Genomic DNA, 23,827 nt, shown 5'->3' on the forward strand with positions numbered 1-23,827 from the left:
CCTTTACGGGCATGTTGTGCACCACAAAGAACAAAACTGGCACCATTACTATTAGAACCAGATGTGTTTTTTTTTTACATCATGCTATATTTGCTGATTTACATAGGCCTATATTAATTAGCCTATATTGCTAAGCAGAATATCATCTGTGATGCACACATTACATAATGTAGTACATTAGTCAAAATGTGGAGTAACACTATATATGTCTCCAGTTGGTGGTTTAAATTTTATTTAGTTTTCTGAATATACTGTGTTAGGTGCTCTTAAATGTTATCAGTGGTTGTTATGAGCCATGCAGTGAAAATAGCCAGCATATGGCCAGCTCTTTTTACTTGCATGCTGCATATAAAATCAGTGACGGTCATTGTAACATATGAGAGTAAAAGGGAATACTATTGACACAGGCCAAATCTGTTTGTCAGAAAATTATTTTGAATGCCATTAATTGCAAGAGCTTTACTTTCTTGCCTACACTCCATGAGACTCAAGTTTCATACACTGCTCAGCTTTATTCTACATTTATAGAATTTGGAGTTTGGGCTCCTATCTATCCCAAGTCAAGTACACTAAAAGCTAAACATGCTATGCACATCAAGTCTGTACAACAAAGTTCAACACGCACTTCTAATTTGAGCCTGTTAAATCCTCCTCTTAAAACTTTTAGCACTTCTTGATTGTCATAAACTACCTGATTATCTGCCAGGTTGTTGGTATTCTCAGGTTTCCAGTGTACATGATATGTCAATTAGGATCAATTGTCATGTGACTCGTTGCTAGGTGACATCCTTTTACAGGTGGAATTAGCTTTCCACAGCAACAGTGACAACATCTAGCTGTCAACAAAGACTCCCTTGTGCTGTGAGTTATTGTGTGGTTACCTCTACATCAGATAAGAGAAGGAAACAGTGGTGTATCCTACTTTATCAATATGCCGACAGGAATAAACTTGCCAAGTGGGATGGTATGTGTAGCACCATAAACCTTGCTTGTTTGTAGATGTCAAGTAGTAAAAAAATGAAGGATTAATGTCACACATGTTCATAGAATGCTTCAGAGATTTCATAACTTTCCCAAAGCATGTAGCACTCATGCTATAGCAAGTGTGCAAGATATCTTGTATCGTTCCATTCATATTCTGATACTGCTGTACATAGACAGTTATACACTTTTTAAGTTTAAATCATTTTAACTATCTTTACCTCTGTCCTTGACTTAGGGCATAATGCTTTTATGTTGCATAATGCTTTGTTAACACTGACCTTATATCCAGCTTTTGTGTACAGTGTATTGCTTCCTTCACTTTTTATATTGTTGTGGAATATAAATATAGGAGCACAGATTAGCCAAATTGTTTTGTACTTCTTATCCTGACAAATGCATGTCTATGCTGATCTTAAAATACTGTGAATGTGAATGTAAATCTCAGAATATTTCTAAACATAGCTTTTTGCTATACTTCAGTTACCCATTTAAAAGTGAAAGATAGAAAACTGCACTCAACTGCATTAATTACATTTATTATGCAAGGAACAAGTTCCTTTAAGTGTTTTATGATCGGGACAGAAACTGTAACGGACAACCCCTCACATTTCATTCTTCATTTTATTCAGTTTTACGTCTGCGGAGTTTAGACCACATGGAGGGGGTTGGAGGATATTTTTGTGCTGATCATACTGTTAGCGGGTAGTTATAGTGGGAATCGTACACATTTCCAAAGTCAGATGGATTTGGTCAATACTGAACTGCAAAGAGCATTAATGGGAACTGGAACTTGCACTACAGGAATGTAGAGTCAGGCTGGAGCTATGTTTTATCAGAGGAGCACAGAGGGTCACACCTTACAATCACCTTTTCCCTAAAAATGTATTGACAGTGTGTGACAAATGGGCAAGATGTTTATAACTCATGATCAAACTTCAGGTTAGGAGTGCAAGACCTGTGAAAAGAAAAGAGGTGGTGTGTTTAATGTTCATAGATTCTGGAGCATCAGTATGCATCTAAATGTCTTTGAGCACTGTGAAATATTACACGTCAATATAAAAGCATTACATCAGGATGTTATGACACATGAGAATGTGCAAACAGCATGGAAAGGTTTATAAAAAAAAAAGTTGGCCACAATAATGTGTTGAAATTATGCTGGCAGTTTGTGCTCAGCTGACTGTTTTTCTTCCAAATTTTAATTGGTGCAATAAGTCTAAAGGATGAATGGTGCTGTGAAATAACGGGAAAACTTTACTGTTTCAATAAAAGCTGAAAAATCATATTATCAGTGAGTATGATTATTAAAGGGTGAGCTGGCAGTCATAAATATAAATCTTGGATTTTAACTAGAATGATTTTTATAACAATAAGGAAGACCTTTTTATAAAAGGAAGAAAGACCTCTGTTCTTAAATGTGTCAAGCTATGCATGGTGTATTAAGGCTACTCAACAGTGTCAGCTTGTAAAAACTAAAATTACAATTATATCTGTAATAAGGTATTCTGAGTTATAAGTGATATCCTAATAAATACAGTTTAGTTGTGGCCCAGGTGATGCAGAATTTACATACAACCATCATGGCTTATCCACAAGGATGATGATCAAATATGTATATTTTGCTTAATGTGGCTAAATTATGCATTACTCTCAGTCAAGCAGTGATTATTAGTATAATTTTGTCTTGAGTAGTGTGTGTGTGTGTGTGTGTGTGTGTGTGTGTGTGTGTGTGTGTGTAAAAGGGTATCCGTAGCTTGATGAGATCACAGAAATTCTCTTTCAAGTGAAATGTACATGCATGTAACTCCGACACAGGACAGGAGAAAAAGTATGTCTAAACCAAAGACCAAAGATATAAATTTTAACATTTTTTGGAGGGGTGGGGGTGTATCTTTATGGTTGTGGCCTACATTTTATGTGGTAGTATGGAGGAGCTCTAAACTAAATTACATACAGGTTAACATGTTTTAAATTATACACACTAACATGTACCACACACGGTACCACCTACTAATGGTGCAAAGAGTTGTCTGTCACTGTGAACTACAGACCTGTGTTGTACGTAGCCTTGTTCTTCTGGTAGTACCATCCCTGGATAATTGATCTGCTGTTGGTGTCTAGTTAAAGAGGGAACCATAAAAAAGATTTAGCTGTGTTTGATTTCTCACTGTCTGGGAGAAGGTTGTTCAGACTTCTCACAGGACTTACATTAGGAGTCAGGCCTGAAGGTTGTCTCCCTTTAAATCTCATATAACTAGGCTACCCGCATAACATGGTTTAGGTTCAACTATCTTGTGAGCTCACCATCTTGAAGGTGGATAGTGGAAGTAGAGAGAGAGAGAGAGAGAGTGTGTGTGTGTGTGTGTGTGTGTGTGTGTGTGTGTGTGTGTGTGTGTGTGTGTGTGTGTGTGTGTGTGTGTGTGCGCGTACGTGCATGTGTGTGCGTGTGTGTATGTGCATGCATGTGTGTGTATCTGAGAGAAAGAGTGAAGAGGGGAAGGGCCCTACCAAGACTTGTTACAGTGACTTGCCATGGGTACTAGGCCCAGAGGGGATGTTTGCCAGCAAAGCTCATGTAGGTAGGTCTTCCACATTACCTGGTTTCGACTCAACCCAGAGTAACTATACAGAACCATCTTGTGGACTCATTATTTACAAGGTGAGAGTGGGAGTAGGAGTCTGTGTGTGTGTGTCACAGACATGAGCAGGATTTTTTGAGAAAGCCTGAACCTGTAGAAACTCTCCTTTGGGATGAGGGGGTGTTGGGTATCATGCTGCCACTGTGAAAAGAACTTTTGTAAGAAGTAGTCAGGCTTATTTCTTTAGAGAATGGATGCTAATACTAGGTTCCTAGTCAGGGTGTTTTCTATCCTGTTTTACAGTTGCTACTTATGAGGTGCACTAATGGGTGTGTGGATATTTACAAGCCCCTGGGAGAGGGCTATGCAACTGGGATTTTATTTTTTTTTTATGTGAAGAGGTTGCTTTAGTGTATCTGGATATTGCAGACAGGAAAAGTCTGACAGCTGTTTGTGCTTACGCAATAGATAGTTAGCATATTCAGCCTTCTTGGAGTGGGTAAGGAGGTTTCAAGATGCTATCACCTGCGAAATGTACAATCTTACAGGGAATTTGCATTATTAATGTGGAGAATAAGTGAGTCTCCTGGAGGGATGTGATGGGGAAGAGTTGCCTTCAGGGCTGAACCTCAGTGTTTTTTTGTTGCTGGAGCTGTGTCCAGATTATTGATTGTCCCTGAAAAAAAATATTTGAATATAGTAAGGTACATATACTTTGCACCAGAGCATCGTGAGGCAAAATTCTCTGGTAAACGTTTGTGGTAATGTCATCATTCCTGTGGCCATATGTTCTGGATACTTGCTTAAAGAAAGGAGTACAGCTGTTACCTAATTGCCATGTGGTAGTGAGTTAGGGTCATTCACTGAAGAGACCCCAGAGAGGTACAGACAAGCAGAAACAGTCTATTGGGAGCATCTGTTAAAGATTTCTGCACAGAACGAGTTTAGCTTGTGCCTTGCAAAAGACTCTTACTGTGTGCCAAGCAAGGGCTAAGATATTGAATCAGAATTGACAAATTTTAAGACCTCGTGGTCCTGCAGAGTGGTCCTAGCTACAGAGAACTCAGAAAAGTGACTACTTTCTTGATTTAAGTATCTTTGCTGTTTTTTTTACTTGAAATACCTTCTCTAGCTTACCCTAAACAAGCTTAAACTGTTTTTTTAGCTGTTTGCTGCATTATTTAATATCTGCACTTAAAGTTACATTTTAGTCGAAATTGATCGAAAGTTTGTTTGTTGTTTGTTTAATTTAACTGTTGAGGCTGCCCACTAAAGTGTGCTAGCCTGTGTAACTGATTTATTACTGTTTCTGCATTTTCTGTGTGTTTTCTATCTAAAAACAAAAAAAACAAAAAAATAATCCTTGTTTTCCCACCTCTCCTCGACTAGTTTAGACCAGTTTACAGGCTTTGCTGTATTCTGGGCTGTGGTGTAGTTCCTGTGTTGTCCATTACCTTACTTGGATAGAAGGAAGTTTCTTTGCTCACCAGTGGGAGTGGGGAGCCTTGAGCAGCCTACCTGTCCCTGTAGGAAGTGACCTCAGCACAAGAGCTGTAGTAATTGGTTGTTTTGGACCATTTCTAGCTCTTTTGAAGTTCCCTGTTTAAAATCCGCGTTTGCACGGCTTTGAACGATTATGCGCATAGCGCAGTGCCGGTTAAACAAGGTTAAACTTCTTCTGGCTCCGCCAAGTCTGCTCTTCAAATTTTCCCTTAAGGAAGCTCTACTCTTAGTATAATCAGACTACTCACTATATTATAAGCCTATCACTTGTTCTCAAAACTTCTCTACTAAGTAAGCACTCTCATACTAAAGTAAGCACTACATCCACCTACCAACCCTGTGAATATCCACTTCCCTTAAAGGCACAAAACTCCCTTATACTGTTCTAGCATGTTGAGTGGTAGATTACTGGCGTCCTCTCCAGTTCATCTGGTTAATCTGGGTATCTTGAGACAATGCTACAATTGTCTCATGTACACAGACAACCCTCTCCTCCTCCCAACAAACACAAATACATGTGAGAGATGCAACTATATAGCCAAACTGGAGGCTGAACTCTCTCAACTCAGGGCTGGCATGACCAGACAAGAGGAGATGGTAACCACACACACAACAAACCCAGTCCCACATAGACCTATCACAACTGCAAACCAAACACATAAAAACACAAAGACATACTCGGAGGCTCTAATAAAAAACTTACCAAAACAACAGAGGCTCCCAAAGCAGACATCCAAAAATCCACCACCTCAAAACAAAACACATGCAACACATACTTCAATAAATCAGTGTGCCAATCAATCACAGCCCTTAAGGCCAAACACCATGCCTGATACACTAGTAATAGGTGACTCTATAGTCAGACACACTGATGTCCCACTTACCAGGCTGAACAAGGAGAGGGTGACTGTGAGCTGCCTATCGGGAGCTAGGATCCGCCACATAACACACGCACTCAGGTCACTCCAAAGCAAGTACAAATATGACTCCTTCATTGTTCATGCTGGCGTGAATGACCCGAGACGTACCTCCCTGGACGACATGAAAAGAGACATAGAGGAGCTCTCTGATTATGTAGCCCAGGCTGGTATGAACCTGACCCTGAGCAGCATCTTGCCCTCTCCAAGAATGATGCCACAATACAAAGACAAGATGATCAGCTTTAATAATTGGCTCAAGTACTGGTGTCATTCTAAGGGGATCCAATGTCTGTCTGCTTGGGATGACATGTTGGGCAAGCCACGCTGCTTCACAAAGGACGGCTTGCACCTGTCACCACTGGGCTTCCAGATATTGGCTAAGGCTCTTGCCACCCCCATAGTGCCTTTTTTAGGCAAGGCTCAAAAGTCAAACCCACCTCCTTAGAAAACACAAATGGAAAAAAACTAAGGGTAATGCTGCTCAACCCCAGAAGTCTAAATCTCAAGATGCAGGCACTCGATGCACTCCTCAGTATGGAGAACATCGATGTCTGTGCAGTAACTGAAACCTAGTTCAAGGCTCCTGAGAGCACCCAAGTGCTACCAGGCTATACCTCGTATCATGCTTTTCGGCCCCAAAACCCGGGCCGAACCACAAAGGGAGGGGGAGTGTCCATATTCATCAAGGACACCCACACATCCAGGTTAGTCGCAACACATGAAGCATCGGAGACCATACAGCTGCAACTAGCCATAGGCAAAACTGCTATACAACTGGTAGCATGTTACAGACCACCCTCCCAATCTCAGGAACCCCACTCAGCCTTCCTGAAGACATTGGAGGATATGAATGTATCACAAAATACCATCATACTGGGAGACTTCAACTACCCTAACATAGATTGGGTACATTATTCTAGCCCTAACACCCTAGCCCAAAGGTTCCTGGAATTCATAAATTCAAATGCACTGGAACAACTAGTCACCTCTCCCACTAGGGAGATAATATACTAGACCTGATCATCACAAACATGGGGACAAAATGCTCCACACCGGAGGTATACCCCTCACTAGTGAGATCTGACCACAAGCTAATCACCCTGGATATACATATCCCACCTCCACCCCCAGCACAAAAGACCACAGTGAAAAACTTCTCAAAAGCAGACTTCACTCTTCTTAAGACTGAGATGGTATCCTTTAAGTCCACTGGGCCAGTGGATACCACATCCCACAATGCTGAATCCTTCACAAATGCTTTCTATGGACATCTCCAAGAATGCATGGATCATGCAATCCCAAATAAATCCAAGACCCTCTCCACCAAAGGCAATCATCCTGTCTGGTGGACCTCAGCCATTAACAAATTGTATAACAAAAGAAGGAAGCTACTGCACGACAGAGCAAAATCCCATAAAGGGAAGGCATCTCTGATCAACACTAGCAGAAAACTACGTTCTCTCATAAAAACATCCAAGGCCAACTTTGAGAGAAAAATCGCTAAGGACACTAAAGATAACCACAAAGCCTTCTTCAGCTATGTTAGAAACCTGGGGAAAACCCTCAGATATGCTCAGAGTTAGTTCACAACAACAAAAAATACACTGAACCCACAGATATTGCCAACATTCTGGCTGACAGGTTCAGTGCAAATTTCTCCCCTCCCTCACACCCAAAAGAAGAAATACTTATCCCAGCTGAATGTAATCTCCCTGTCATCTCAGATGTCCAGGTGAGAGCCGCCCTCAGCAAAGCTAAAAACACAGCATCAATGGGACCTGACGGTATCCCGAGTTGCGTGCTACGTGAACTCCAAGAGGAGCTAAACCCGCACATAAAAATGCTATTTAACCTTAGCCTTACTACAGGATATGTACCTGAACACTGGCGTACAGCAACAGTGGTCCCACTCCACAAAGGGGGTACCTCTACAGACCCTGGGAACTACTGCCCCATAAGCTTAACCAGCCTGGTCTGCAAAGCTATGGAAAGAATCATTATGGAACTCATAAACAGAGACATTGGGGACCTACAGACACTTGATCCCACCCAGTTCGGCTTTGTAAAGGGCAGATCCTGCATTTTGAACCTGGTTGATTTTTTCGAAACAGTCACTAGAGCCATTGATGAGGGCAAAGCAGTCCATACAGCCTACCTGGACTTGGCTAAGGCCTTCGACACAATACCCCACTCAGGCATCATAGATAAGCTCAACAGCTTAAATGTAAACCCTTATGTCACTAGATGGGTTGCAAACTGGCTAAAGGACAGAACCCATAAAGTTAAAATCGCTGGAGCAATGTCAGACTCAAAGCCAGTCACAAGTGGTGTCCCACAGAGATCTGTCCTGGGACCCCTCTTGTTCGGCATTTATTTCTCAGATGTTAAAGCAAACATGGGAGGGTTGTGGCTGACAAAGTTCGCAGATGACTGCAAACTAGGCGCCATAGTTGATACACCAGCGGACACATACATCCTACAAAAAGGCCTCACAGAAACTGACAACTGGTGCCGGAGTCATGGCCTTAAACTAAATGCCAAAAAATGTATAGTCATCCCCTTTGGGAAAAACAAAGTACCCACAAATTATCACACTGAGTGCGGGAAAAGTAATCAGAGACCTAGGGACCTAGGGACCCAAGTTGACAGCGCCCTCTCATTTCATACCCACATTGCCAAAGTGGTTAGAAAGACATTCTACCTTGCACACCTTATCATGAAGGGATTCACATCCAGATCCAAGGATGTCGTTGTACCCCTATACTCCTCCCTCATCAGACCCATGATTGAGTACAATGCCCCATTTGGTATGTACCTCACCCGACATTTGCAACAGCTGGAGAGACCACAAAAGTACCTCACCAAGAGGATCAAGGGTCTCCAACATATGTCTTATTCTGCCAGACTAAAGAAACTCCAGCTCTATTCAGTAGCATACCGCCTGCTCATAGGTGATCTGTGCCTGACAAACATGGCCATGTCCAATCAGGAACTGATGGACATGCTCCACCTCAAAAAATCCAAATCCATTAGAACCATGAGAGCTAAAGACTTAAACCTCGGCACAAGTATGAATAGGACATGATGGAGGGATAGATTCATAACCCAGAGGCTTCCCATGCTCTGGAACAGAATCCCAGTTCATGTTAGGCAGAGCCCCTCACTAACTCTCTTCAAGAGAAATCTTGATGAGTGGATGGGAGATCGTAAGTTTACCCCAGGGGTCACCTCTGTGTCACTACTAGATAGGGGCACAGTAAACTAATTCTATTATATAAGGGGACCTTCACTGTGTGACTACTAGACAGAGGCACAGTATTCTAAATCTATTCTGTACATTTTTGTACCATTTCATGGGGTGGCAAAAGCCACATCACTATGGCTAGGCTTACAAATGCCCCAGGGCAGATAGCCTAGTACTAAACTATGAAACTATGAAGTGTCAGCAAGGTCAGCAGGGAATTATGGTTGGAAGACAGTTGCTACCTGATGGTAAGTTTGAGATCTGCTTGTAAACCATGTGAAAGAAGCTGTCAGGCTGAATAAGGTGCTCTACCTGACATTGCTTGTAGAAGGCTTATTTTATCTTAGATGTACTGGCAGGCCACCCTAGAAGAAGTAAGAGCAGCACTAAGGGAAAGCAGCAGACTCAGATGAGGTCACAGCAGATATGATAAAAATGCTGGGTGAGATAGGGGAGAATTGGCACCTAAGGGCAGTGTGGAGCGAAAGGTGTATCCCAGATGACTGGAGAATAAGCATACTCATGCTGGTGTACAAGAAGAAAGGGGACATCCACAATTGTGGGCAGTATAGAGACATCAAACTCCTATCACATTGCATGAAAGTTCTGGAGAGGGTGATTGATAAACGGATATGCAGAGTAGTAGAACATATGATGGGAGATGAGCAGTTTGGATTCAGATCAGGATGCAGCACAATTGACCTGATGTTTGCAGTGAGACAGATACTTGAGAAGAAGCTAGAGATGAGGAGAGAGTCCAGCTGGACATTCCTAGGCTTGGAGAAAGTATATGACAAAGCCCCAAGGAAGCTGATCTGGGCAGTACTGCTGTGGTTTGAAGTCCCAGAAGCATTGGTAGAATTAGTGCAGGCTATGTACAAGGACCCAGCAACTCAAGTATGAACAGTGTTCGGCCCCACAGAGGGCTTCCCAGTGGGAGTGGGTGTACACCAGGCTTCAGCTTTGAGCCCACTGCTGTTCATACTGGTGATGGACTATATTAGCAAACAAGTCAGATGGGACAATTCAAGAAAGTTGCTGTATGCAGACAATGTGGTATTACAGGCAGACTCTGAGCTAGAACGTCAGCAAAGGATAGGAAAAAGGAATGCAAAACTGAAGGCACATGGGATGAAACTAAACACAGATAAGATGGTGGTAATGGCAGGAAACTGGGGAAAGCAGAAGAAACTGAGAATAGAGATAGAAGGGAAGATAGTGGAACAGGAAAACAGCTTCAAGTATCTGGGAGGGGTGGTTGAGGAGATGGGAAGTCTGAATGAAGAGTTCAGTGCTAGAATCAGTGGGGTTGCAGCTAACTGGCATAGAGTGTCAGGTGTAGTCTATGACAGAAGAATGCCAGAGAAGCTGAAAAGTAAGGCGTACATTGTTATGACCAGTACTACTGTATGGTACAGAAACCTGGGCAGTAAAGACAGAACAGTTGAAGAAGCTAGAGGTGATGGAAATTAAGTGCCTGAGAAGGGTGGTAGGATGCACACTGTGAGACAGACAAAGAAATGAGGACATAAGAGTAGAAGCCAAAGTAGCTCCAACTGCAGAAAAGATCAAAGAGAACAGATTATGGTGGTTTGGACATGTGCAGAAAATCAGAAGACAATCGGGTGAGGAAGATTTGGGACAGACATGAAGAAGGTAAGAGGAAGCAAGGATGTCCAGCAAAGAGGTGGATGGATTGTGTGAAAGATGATCTGCAACAGTCAGGCGTGAGTGTTGAAGAAAGCAGGAGTGTGGCAATGAATCGAGAGAGATGGTGATAGTTAACACAATACTCCGATGCCATGTAAAAAAATGGGAAAAAGGGGGATGATGATGATGATGATGATGTACTGGCAGGCCAAGAATGCCATAGCCGCAGTTGTTGCTGAAGCGCAATCTTGGCATGGCAAAAGTTTGGAGAGGCCATGGAGAAAGACTGTAGGGTATGGTCTTAGAGATGTTCAGAGAAATCTTTTGGTGCATTCAGAGGGCAAGGCATGATCTCACTTAGACAGTGCTAAAAAAAGACACGGAAGTGATTACTACTATTAAAGAGATTGTTGAGTGGTGGTAAAATTAACATTTTAATGGTTTTATTAACACATTTGTCTTAATACCCTGTCAGGATGCACTTCTTGAAATGTCTGGTGAGCTATGCCCCATCACTGTTGGCAAAGTCACAGTGGAGGTCAGAAGCCATTGGTAAGACTGCAAGTTGCTGACGGTGCTCAATAGGGCTGAAATAGCATTAATGAGCACCTTTAGTGTTGCATAGAAGATGGGGTCAATACCTTTGGATGGGAAGACTGTGGTGGTGTTCCCTGTTTTTAAGAATGTGACCAGTGTATATGTGTACCTGTTATTGGAAGATGGCACTTTGCAGTTTAACTGGAGTGCTGAAGATGAGACGTCAGCCATTAATCAAACTTCAGATTCAAGAATAACAATATGGATGCCATTCATCTATGGATGAGTAGACCAGTTCTTTACTTGTTTGTGGGGTCCTGGAAGTTCGCTAATCCAATGTGTAGCTGTTTTGTGGACATGGCAAGAACTTATCACTGTGTTGCTTGGCATGGTCTCTGGGAGGTCATTGCAGGAATATAGACTACCATGGTCACTGCTACATGATGTCTGGCTTTGTATGAATACAGTGAGAATTGTGTCGACATTCATGGTATTAAGTCAAACTCATTTGAGGTGGATACTGAGCTCTGTCATGGATACATCTTGTCACCACTCCTGTCTGGGATTTTCAAGGGTAGACTTTCAGGATGCAGCTGAGTTCGAGAAGGGTGTCCAGTCTGAGGACCTAGAAATGGAATCGGTGTTGTTTACAGATGATGACATCCATTTGGTCTTATCTGTTAATCCTGATGTGCACTCACACACTCACATGATTTTTTTCTTAAATTTCTTATTGAGTTTCATAAGTACAATGTATAAGCAAAAAACATCAGAAATAGCAATGTACAAAACTATTACTAACTACTCTACTATTGAATGATATAAAGCTACATACAACTATATTACATGTTGTGTTTCATAAATAATGTAATTCATATTTCCAAATAAGTTACAGATCTTAAGGCTGTACAGTATGAATTGTTAAAATGCTAATAGATTCACTAGAGTGATATGGGAATATCCATGCCACATCCTTGAAGAATTTCAGTATAAAAAATGAGTGTAAAAATTTGAAATTGTGTGATAGACATGGGCATGGTCTCTTAAGATTAAATGGGTAACTATATCTAATTTTGTCCAGAATTTCCAGTGTATTAGATATGTGTTTATTGTTTTGTGTTCTGATTTTATAAGCTTTAAGATATTTTCTAGCCAGTTCCTGAAAATTACTCCAATTTAACATTTTCAGATTAAGCCAGGTATAAGCTATGTACAGTTTCAAAAGCTTAAAGTTTATTGTTAGTATTCCCAAATCCACTATGTTTTTTTTTTTATGTGGGATATGGAAGATAATACATTTCCATGAAATATTTCCTGACAGCCCAGTATTGTGACATGAGGGTATCCCAAAGTTGTTATGAAAATTTAAAACTCCAGAAAATATGAAGTATGTCTGCTTAGTTGGTGCCACATGCATTCATGGACACATCTTTTTGCAGTGCACCCATATGATCTGCTCCTCTGCTTTGTGCTGCTGGGAAGAGAATCAGCACCTTCTGATCTGAGGCCATGGTTCACATGTAGGAAAAAGAGGACTGCTATTTTCAAGTGGGGTCATGCATTTACCCTTAATAGAAGAATTTAAGTACCTCAGTGTCTTTTTTTTAGTTTACCATGCTTTTTGCTGATTGACAAAACCATACACATCATGAACTGAACCTGGCTTACTGCCTTTGGTGTAGCCAATCAACACCATCCTTCCAGTCTCCCTTATGCCTCATCACCACCTCTTCTAATAGAGGTGAATGTCATAGTTTAATCCCTAATGCGCCCTCTGAAGACAGGGATAGATTTGGAGTAGATAGAGCAGCCCACCCTAAATACCTCGTTTCTATTTGTGAACTAATTTGTATACAGTGGGCTACATAGTGATTAACATGAATTAACAGAATTTGTATTTGTTCCCAGCATTAGATGATAACCTAAGTTCATGGGCTGCTTTACTAGACCTAATAGTATTTTTCAAGATTTTTTTGTCAATTTAATGATGATAGCTTTCATATGAGGGCTTTTTGATCTCCTGTATATTTTAAGGAATTTTTTTATTTTATTGTAGTGTATATTTAAGTTGTTTTACTGCCAGGAATGTTTGTATTTAAATATCCAATTTTATTTAGATATTGTTGATACTGTTAGCTCTATACATTTATCTTAATGGGCACAGAACTCTTTGTGAAACTACCTGCTGTGTCAACATCTGTGGGTGATGCTGTTATAAGTGAATTTTGAAAGTTAATCATACAATTTGATGAGATTAGTATATTTTAAATCATTGAATTCTGAGATATTGGATTCAGTTACAGATTTTGAAGATGAAGACCACTAGTTCATGATTCAACTTAACTGGGGCAGGAGATACTGGGGGATAGTACATGCAGAAGCTATATTTGTAAGGACCAGGTCAAGAATATTATGTGCTCTAGTGGATTTGTTAACAATCTGGTCCAGAGAAACTTTGTTTATTTATTAAAGGTAATATATTCTGGGCATATTCTAAAATGGAAGTAGTAGATTTTCCAGTTTACTGAAGGGTAGACAAAGTCTCCCAAAATAATGGAGTTCATCAAGTACATTTAAGAACCTTGCACAATTTTCAGGAGACATACATGGTGTCCTGTAACAGGTTACAGACTGATTGGTCCAGTTTAGTGTGATTTACAGCTGAATGAGTTCAACCTGTGGGTCTCTGGGAATCTGTCTAGAGGTGATATGGTGTTTAACAAATATGGAGACACTTGCTCTGAAGACATAGTAGGTGAAAACTCAGGAATGGAGGGAGTGTTTCTTGAACATTTAAACCAAGTTTCAGTGTTTACAAAGATATGGATATGCTCCAAATGCAAGAGACCCTCAAGGTCAGGTAGTTTGTTGTTGAGACTTCTGGTACTGAGCAGAGCCACCTTAGTGTGATCTTGTTTTGAATTTGATATGTTAGTTATGTTGGGATGTCCTTCAGGTGGATTCTACTTAAGCAAGCCACTACACAGTAACAAAGGCACTATAGGACAGCAAAGGCTTTAACCAGTATGTGGAAGCCTTCAAGTAAGAGGTGCAGGCCATCCTTCACAAAGCACGTAAAACTGTTGAGGATCTCATCCCATGCTGTCACACACTGGATCCTTCTGGTATGACGCCAAGTATTAAGTCAGTTGTTGAAACCAATTATTCTTTCTTTGTACCTACGCATCATTCTTGGAGAAAGAAGGATTCCACTCTGGACCAGTGTTTTGCCTGCATTTGTGACATGCATGGAGAATTCTGACATAGGTTCATAGGTTCATAGGTTTATACTAGGCTATCTGCCCTAAGGCATTTATAAGCCTAGCCCAAATTTTTGTGGCTTACGCCACCCCTTATATGAAAAAATACTGTGCCCATTAGTTTGTTGTGCCTCTGTCCAGCAGTGACACAGAGATGATTCCTGGGGTAAACCTACGATCTCCCATCCACAGGTCAATATTTCTCTTGAACAGAGCCAGCGAGGTGCTCTGCCTCACATGGACCGGGATTTTATTCCACAGCATAGGGAGTCTCTGAGTGATAAATCTATCCCTCCAGCACGTCCTGTTTATGTCCGTGCTAAGGTTTAAGTCGCTTGCTCTAGTGGTTTTGGTGGATTTGGATTTTTTGAGGTGGAGCACGTCCATTAATTCCGGGTTGGACATGGCCTTGTATGTCAGGCACATGTCACCTCTGAGCAGACGGTATGCGACTGAATAGAGCTCGAGTTTCTTCAATCTGGCAGCATATGACAGATTTTGGAGTCCCTTTATCCTTTTGGTGAGGAACATTTGGGGTCTCTCCAATTGCTGCAGATGTCGGGTGAGATACATCCCGAATGGGGCATTGTACTCGATCATTGGTCTGATAAGTGAAGAGTACAGGGGAACAATGACCTCACTAGATCTGGATGTGAATCCCTTCATGATCAGGTGGGCAATGTAGAAGGTCTTTCTAACCACTTTAGCAATGTGAGTGTCAAAAGAAAGGCCACTGTCAACCTGGGTCCCCAGGTCCCTGATAACCTCTTCTGTGCTTAGTGGATTGCCACCTATATGGTAGCTTGGGGTTACCTTGTTTTTCCCGAAGGGTATGACTATACATTTTTTGGCGTTTAACTTCAGGCCATGGCTCTGGCACCAGCTATCTGTTTCCGTGAGTCCCTTCTGAAGGATATCCGTGTCCGATGCACTTTCCACTATGGCGCCCAGTTTGCAGTCATCTGCAAACTTTGTCAGCCAAAGTCCTCCCATGTTGGCCTGTACTTCTGAGAAGTAGATGCCGAACAATAGGGGGCCAAGGACCGAGCCCTGTGGGACACAACTTGTGACCGGCTTGGAGTCTGACAACGCCAGCAACTCTAACCCTGTGGGTTCTGTCCTTAAGCCAGTTTGCAACCCATCTTGTGACATATGGGTTTACATTTAAGCTGGTAAGTATTTCTACAATACCCGAGTGGGGTATTGTGTCGAAAGCCTTTGCAAGGTCAAGGTAGGCTGTATGGACTGCCTTTCCCTCATCAATGGCCTTGGTGACTGTTTCGAAGAAGTCGACCAAGTTCAAAAGGCATGATCTTCCCTTGACAAAGCCAAACTGGGTCATCTCCAATGTCTGCAAGTCCCCTATATCTATACATATACATACATGTATACATGTTTCTCTTCATATCCCTCAGGGTTTGTGTCGCAAGGTTTTCACTCCTCCCACCACTCATAGACTTCCATCGTGTTGTAGTTATATTTTTTTAGCTGAAAGGATCTTAAGAGCTGTTGAGATATCAGTGATCCTAATACTTGAAAGAAAACTCACCATTACCCTGTCTTTGTCCAGCCTAGTGATAGGAGACTCAGTGAGTCACTAAAACATTTTTATTTGTAAAATTGGTTGGGTCTGTCTTTAAGATCTTTTTGATTAATTAAGTGAATGTGCTTAGTTCATTTACATTTTGGATTTGTGCAGGAAGTTGGTATCACAACATTTGTGTCTGACAAAAGATGAAGTACTTATTTATGTTGACAGCTGCCAACATTTACTTATTGAGTCATTTCTTAATTGTTTAAGACCCCAGTCAAAACGTGCCTCTTTTTATGGAGAAACAAGAAGCATAAAAGCCTGGCTCAGTGAGTTGCTTATAGTCACAAAGTGTACATACGGACTAAGTGAATCAGTCTGAGGACTACAGTATAAATCTTTACACAAAACAGAGGTGGAAGACTGTCAAAGCAGGACCATAGCCAATGTAATATCCTATAATATTAATCACTTCATTAATACTAATAGGTTAAATATGAAATGCAAGACGTCTGAAAATATGAGCTGCATAATAATGGCTAACTTTGTGATAAGTATGCATAATTGTATTAGTAAAATAAAAGCTCAGTATCTCTGCAGTTACCACGGAACACTCATTACCAAAAATGCCATTCCCCAAGTAATAGATGATACGAGCATTAACCCCATTCCAGAATGTTTTAGTAATGCAGTGTAAGACAATACTGAGACTTGCACTGCCTGGCAAACACTTTAGACTTGTACCTTTGTACACAATATTTCAGAAAACTATCACAAGATCTAAATGATTTATACTTTAGTCAAACCACAGAATATATAAACATATACACACACCACATACATATATACATATGAATATTTCGAGTACGGGCAGTAATGCCCTTCTAGCCTGCCAGTATACCAAAACAGTTATAAGTGTCCAAGCTATTCTTAAAACAACTAAACAAGTGCTTGCTTTAATATGATTTGGTAGTCTGTTCCAGGCATAATTTAGTCTGTCTGAAAACCAATTAATACATCTTTCATTCCTATATAATCTGCACAGGTTGTCTGATGCTTCACTACCACTCTTTGATAAGCCCTAGAATCCTCAGATATCCATATGAGAGACTGCAAATTTAGATATTTTAGCCATAGTAAGTTAAACTTTCATATCCATGGATGCCATTGGTATATTTTTACTGTACACTTTCCAATTTACTCATAGTAATTTTTTAATAAGGTTTTCATATTATTTTATACTCTGATTTAGATATAATTCAACTTAAAAACAATGATTTCATCATTTCTGATTTCCAAGACTTTATCATTTTTATACAGCCTACAGTCTTATAACTATCATTATCTGGTTGGTTGGTATTTTTTATTTATTTAATTTAGCATTTTTAACTGGGATAGTCTTACTGGGATGACTTGCATGCTCCTTTTCAGCGGAGAGGTCTGGGAAGAAAAGCATCACACAAAGTACATACATTTAAACAAATGATTACATAATACAGTCATGGAATGTTTACATACATATTAATACAGCAATTCACAGCATAAATACACCAATGCAAGAGGTTTACAACACAAATTATCTTTACAGAAACAAGCTTACACATATTTACTTTATGAAAGAAGACAAATAGAGTTCATATGTACAGGAAAGTTATTTAAATCCATTTGTAGTAAAGCAGTAGCGAACCCTAGGGGAAAAGCTAACGAAGAAGGGTTATGTTGTTATGGTTGGAGTTAATCTGGACTATGTCGCAAGCAATGCCATGACTAGCTGAGGTACGTTTTTAACTGTATCTTGAATCTACGGAGGTTTTGTATTTGCTTTAGATAGAGTGGAATGGAGTTCCACAGCTTTGTAACATGGAGTTAAAGATATTATCACAAAAAAGATGGATTTATCAGTATACTCAGGTCGTTAAATAAATCCACATTTTCAATCACTGTGTGCTGTATTAAAAATTCATCCTTCAGTACATATATTCCAAATCTCATATGCTTAGTTTTTGATGTACTTATAAGCATATTATTCTTGTGTGCCCAACTGGTCATTTTAATCTAGTTCTTTAGTTAAGATGCCCTATCCATAACAGATGTATTTTTCCTATTTTCAAGTCATCTAACCACTGACTGTAGTTAAGATAAATCAGAAAGATACAACCTAAGCAAGTATGGTCCCTGGAGAGAGCAATGTGAGATAACCAGATTGTAACCCCCAATTTCACTTGTTCAGTTACTGTATGATACTTGCCACATCCTATTTATAAGCCAAGCAACTATCCATCTTATCAAGATTACATTAATACCGAATTGTAATTTATTGATCAGTGTTTATAACATATAACTCTATCAAAGGCTAAAGATAGGTCTATATAAATTACATCATAATATGCTTTTTATGTACAGCTTTTATTATATTACTACTAGACATCAAGTTGTGTAGGTAGTTATAGACCTGTTTTCAATATAATGCATGTTGATATATGTTTCAAATCCCATCCATTCTGATTCTGACAGCAATTTAACACAATGGCTTTCCACGTTATGTTTCCACAGTAAAAAAGTAGATTAATGGGTCTGTATGACTCTGGGTTTGCCCTGTTTTTCTTTTCTCTTAAAGATGGATTTAACAAGTGCATGTCACCAGTCCTGAGAAATCTTCCATACTTAAATGACCTAGTCAGTAAGATATATAATGATACTGTAAGTTCACCATAAGTGTTCTCAGGTCTTTCCTATTATTTTATAAGAACAGTTATCTTTAAGTCTGTCTGTCATAATGCTAGCAGCCCTGATAAGACCAAAAGACTTTATAATCCCACTTTGTAGAAAACTGTGGTTCCCTGTATTGTAGGTGTCTTTTGCCGAAGGCAAAACAACTTGATATATAATGCTTTTTCTATTTCTATTTTTTCTTCTTCTGATCATTTTACTTGAATTACAACAACTGCCATTTTTATTTTATCCATCCTTTTCTAAATCTACTTTACTCATCCACCTTGAATATCACCTCTTAATTTAATAGTTTCTCATTCTGATTATGTTATTCCCAGAGTTACATCAGAATTTCATGCTACTGGATTACTAACTGGCCAGATGGGTTCTTTTGTTATAGATTTGTTTACTATAGCTGAAGCTGAAAAAATACATATTTTATTAAACATTGTTTCTCATTCAGAGTATATATTATTCCTAGAGTTTCTTATTCTAGTTAGTGCTCCAATATTTTATGGATTAAACATTACATGCAAAACGTTTCATCTTTCTTACAATGTAACTGTTTAATTTATATTTCAATTTTATGCTACTGTGTTATTAGTTAGCAACCAGATGGTGCAACTTGCTATAAATTATTTATCACAAAGCAAAACTAAAAATCTATTTGACAACATATTTTATTTAATATTGTTTTTATTCAGAGTATATATTATTCTCCAGAATTTTTACAAAACATAAATAAATAAAAACACAGAAGCATGAACCATGTAAGCTTTTGTTTCATATTTCATATAACCATTTGCTTCCACTGTATTTTGTTTAGTTAGTCCTGTGTTTGCTATATTATTTGCTGTTCTGAACCATGTTCATAGGTTCAAAGGTAGTTACTAGGCTTGCAGTCCAGGGACCTTTGAGGAGCCTAGTCCACAAGCACTGGTTGGTTGAGTGAACTGCTCAAGGTCACACAGTAGGGGTGAGGGAATAAATCACATGCCACAGGGGCTGTAGCTCACAGCCTTAATCCTCTGCACTAACTGACAGAGTCGTGTGATTAGTCATGATCTGTATTTAACAACTGATGCATTCATTTTGTGGATTTTAAGCACTGAAGAAGCCCTTTGAGGTGACATCCTAATTTGCAGTACTTATTAGATCCAACTGGGATGACATGTCATACTTTCAGGGTATTCCTTCTTGATGTTCCTCCAGATGAGGAACTAACTTCCTGCTTCCTGCCTTCCAGTCACCACCATCATTCATTTATTGTCATCATCCCCCCTTTTCCCATGTTTTGGTGGGTTGAGATGTCTTATCAACCGTCACCACCTCAGCTGCTACAGAGACTCTCCTATCTTTTTTTGACCGGCATACCCAACTGTTGGCTTGGTCACTTGACTGAGCATTCCCATTTTCTCTTGCTTTCTTCCTGTATTTCTCAAATCTACTTTGCCAAATGATCTTCTGCTTTTCTACACACACGACTGGACAGTAATCTGTTATCCTTAACCTTCTGTATAATCAGGGCAATGCTGGCTTCCATTCTGATGTCCTCATTTATTAATTTGTCCCACATTGTGCATCCTACTACCTGTCTCAGGCACTTCATCTCTATCATCTCAAGCTTCCTCAGTTGCTCTGCCTTCACTGCCCATATTTCTGTGCCATACAGAAACACTGGTTGCACCACCTTTTTGTACACCTTACTTTTCAGCTTCTTTGACATTCTTTTGTCTCACACTGCTCTTGGTAGTTTGTGCTATTTGGTTGCAGGACCTCTGGTTCTTGTTTGACCTCCTCCTTTAGACTCCCCTTCTTCTCAGACACACCTCCAAGATACTTTAAGCTGGTAGCCTGTTCCACTATTTTTCCTTTTATCTCAATATTCAGCATCTTCTGATTTCACTCATTTGCTGACGTGGCCTGTATTATCTGTACTCTGATTCATCCTGTGTGGTTTAAGTTTTGCATTCTGGTTCCCCGTCATTTTCTGAAGTTTCTGTTCAGAGTCTATTTGTAGTGCCACATCATCTGCCTACAGCAGTTTTGGTGTTTTGCCAAAACTGACCTGTTTGCTGATGAAGTCCTATCAGCAAAATAAACAGCACATAAATAAAAAACACATAAAATAAACAGTCTGAGTTAAGCTGAGCCCTGATGCACATCAACATGCCTTGAGTACCCTTTTGTGAGTCTGAACACTGGTAAAATAATACATAAGCACAAACCAAGTTCTATGCAGGTGGGGGATGCACGGCCCAAACCAAATATCCAGAAAAAAAGACAGGCCAGCAGAAAAAGCAGGAATGATGCAGAGTCAAAAATACAATATATAAAGGTTTATTTGTAAACCCAAATAACCACAGACCGGTTGATTGATTGATTAATGAATACATAGTGTAGTAAAAAGTAATAGGGAAGATGGGCAGTTTAGATTCAGTTCAGGATGCAGTACAACTGACCTAATATGTGCAGTGAGAAAGATAGCAGAAAAGAAGCTGGAAATTAGGAAAGAGAAAGGTGATTTTGCCAATCCTGTGATGGTTCAAAGTCCCAGTAACATTGGTAGAATTAGTGCAGGGTTATGTATTATTTTGAAAAAAAGACAGGCCAGCAGAAAAAACAGGAATGATGCAGAGTCAAAAATACAATATATAAAGGTTTATTTGTAAACCCAAATAACCACAGACCGGTTGATTGATTGATTGATTAATGAATACATAGTGTAGTAAAAAGTAATAGGGAAGATGGGCAGTTTAGATTCAGTTCAGGATGCAGTACAACTGACCTAATACGTGCAGTGAGAAAGATAGCAGAAAAGAAGCTGGAAATTAGGAAAGAGAAAGGTGATTTTGCCAATCCTGTGATGGTTCAAAGTCCCAGTAACATTGGTAGAATTAGTGCAGGGTTATGTATTATTTTGAAAAAAAGACAGGCCAGCAGAAAAAACAGGAATGATGCAGAGTCAAAAATACAATATATAAAGGTTTATTTGTAAACCCAAATAACCACAGACTGGTTTCGGCAGAATATGCCTTCCTCGGTGTGTTACAGATGAATAAACCATTTATTGTTTATTCGTCTGTAACACACTGAGGAAGGCATATTCTGCCGAAACCGGTCTGTGGTTATTTGGGTTTATAAATAAACCTTTATATATTGTATTTTTGACTCTGCATCATTCCTGCTTTTTCTGCTGGCCTGTCTTTTTTCAAAATAATACATAACCCTGCACTAATTCTACCAATGTTACTGGGACTTTGAACCATCACAGGATTGGCAAAATCACCTTTCTCTTTCCTAATTTCCAGCTTCTTTTCTGCTATCTTTCTCACTGCACATATTAGGTCAGTTGTACTGCATCCTGAACTGAATCTAAACTGCCCATCTTCCCTATTACTTTTTACTACACTATGTATTCATTAATCAATCATCCTTTGTAGCACTTTCCTGCAGTGTGACAAGAGTTTGATACCAGTGTTCTTCCTGCAGTTGTGAATATCCCATTTGTTCTTGTACACTGGCACTTGGATGCTTGTGCTCCAGTAATCTGGGATATACCCTGATGATTGCCTCCAGGAGCCATTTATCCCCTAGCATACCCAACATACTGATCATATCTGCTGTGACTTCATCTGAGCCTGCCACTTTCCTGACTTCATTTTCCTTGGCCTGCTTTATACTTGCTCTAGGGTGGGGTCTACTTCTTCTTTCATTGTAGGTTGTGAATGCAGTAGTACAGCTACTGTGAGTTATTCTTCGTTCAGAACCTTTGTTAAGAACTTCCTCCATCTGCCACACTTTCTGTTATTACCTTGTAACCTGATAGATCTTTGTTCCATCTGCCGAGTCAATTTCTAGACAATGGTAAAAGTTCTCTGATGCCTTATTCTTTGCCATTATGATAGTTCTCTTAATCTCTTTGTCAACCAATACTCCTTTCTTAGTCTGGTCCCTTTTTTCTATCTCCCATTTCTTCATGTTCTCCTGTTTTCTTTTGATAACTTTCTGGGCTTCTGCATTCCAGCAGCAGATTTCCATCTGCACTTTATTTCTCTGCCTGGGTTGACCATGAGTCTGCTGTATTATCTTCACACTACCAGTTTTCAGACTCTGCCTTTCTTCCCCAACTCCACCTATTTCTTCTTCTTTCTGAGGTGGTAGAACCATGAATATTTCCTTGAAGTCATGTTCGTGCACTTCAGATATCTTACAGGTCTTCTGCCTAGTGCCTAAGAGTATTTTCTGACAATCGCCTGCAGGTAATTATGCCCACCAATGCTTTATCTTGCCATTTCGCTTCTTCAGTATGGATGACTTTGCAATCTCTGATTTGACCCCAGTGCAATTTTCTTACTAGGAGAAAGTCTGAGTTGCATAGTGACCTCTCGTGTATATGATCTTGTGATTGTCTTTATTGGTGAACCATGTTTTGTTCCCAGTTAAGCTGCCTACTATTCAAAAGTTTAGAGTGACTTGTTTTTTATTATTCCTGTTGCCCAGCTATTTAGACCTAGGTGCTCCTGTTCTGTGTGTCCTGATATGATCATTCTGGTCCAGCATTATCAAAATCAACTCATTTTGTCCTGCTTTATTGAGGAGGTCCTATAAATGCTGCATGAACACCTTCTTTTCATCACCATTGCAGTGATGCCTTGACTGAGATCATAAAGGCTGCTCTATCTTTATAGTGGAGTCTGATTTTACTGACACCAGTCACTGTCTTCAGAAGACTCTCCCTCTGTATATATAATTTCCACACCATTTGCATTATGTCCTCCCCAGATAGTAATATCTGGTATCCAAGCAAAGCGATTTCACTACAGTTGACACCTAAAGTGATTGGCCCACAGAACCCTCTCACCAATAGGTACTAACTAGAATCTATGGTACTCTCCACAACTTCA

The 23,827-nt window shown here is 39.9% G+C and overlaps 1 protein-coding gene across 2 annotated transcripts in view; it reads left to right on the plus strand.

The window, feature by feature from the left end:
- Nucleotides 1-825: 825 nt before the first annotated feature.
- THEGL (theg spermatid protein like) overlaps nucleotides 826-23,827 on the plus strand; it is a 388,303-nt gene continuing 365,301 nt past the window's right edge. Inside the window, exon 1 of one of the 2 annotated variants that reach the window (XM_044058903.1) lies at nucleotides 826-964. The gene's annotated coding sequence lies outside the window, so the exon portion shown is untranslated. The remainder of the gene's footprint in view (nucleotides 965-23,827) is intronic. The other variant, XM_044058904.1, reaches the window with a different exon arrangement.

The sequence above is a fragment of the Protopterus annectens genome, chromosome 17.part0 (assembly GCF_019279795.1).
Source record: "Protopterus annectens isolate FY-2018-M chromosome 17.part0, PAN1.0, whole genome shotgun sequence".
NCBI classification, from domain to species: Eukaryota; Metazoa; Chordata; order Ceratodontiformes; family Protopteridae; genus Protopterus; species Protopterus annectens.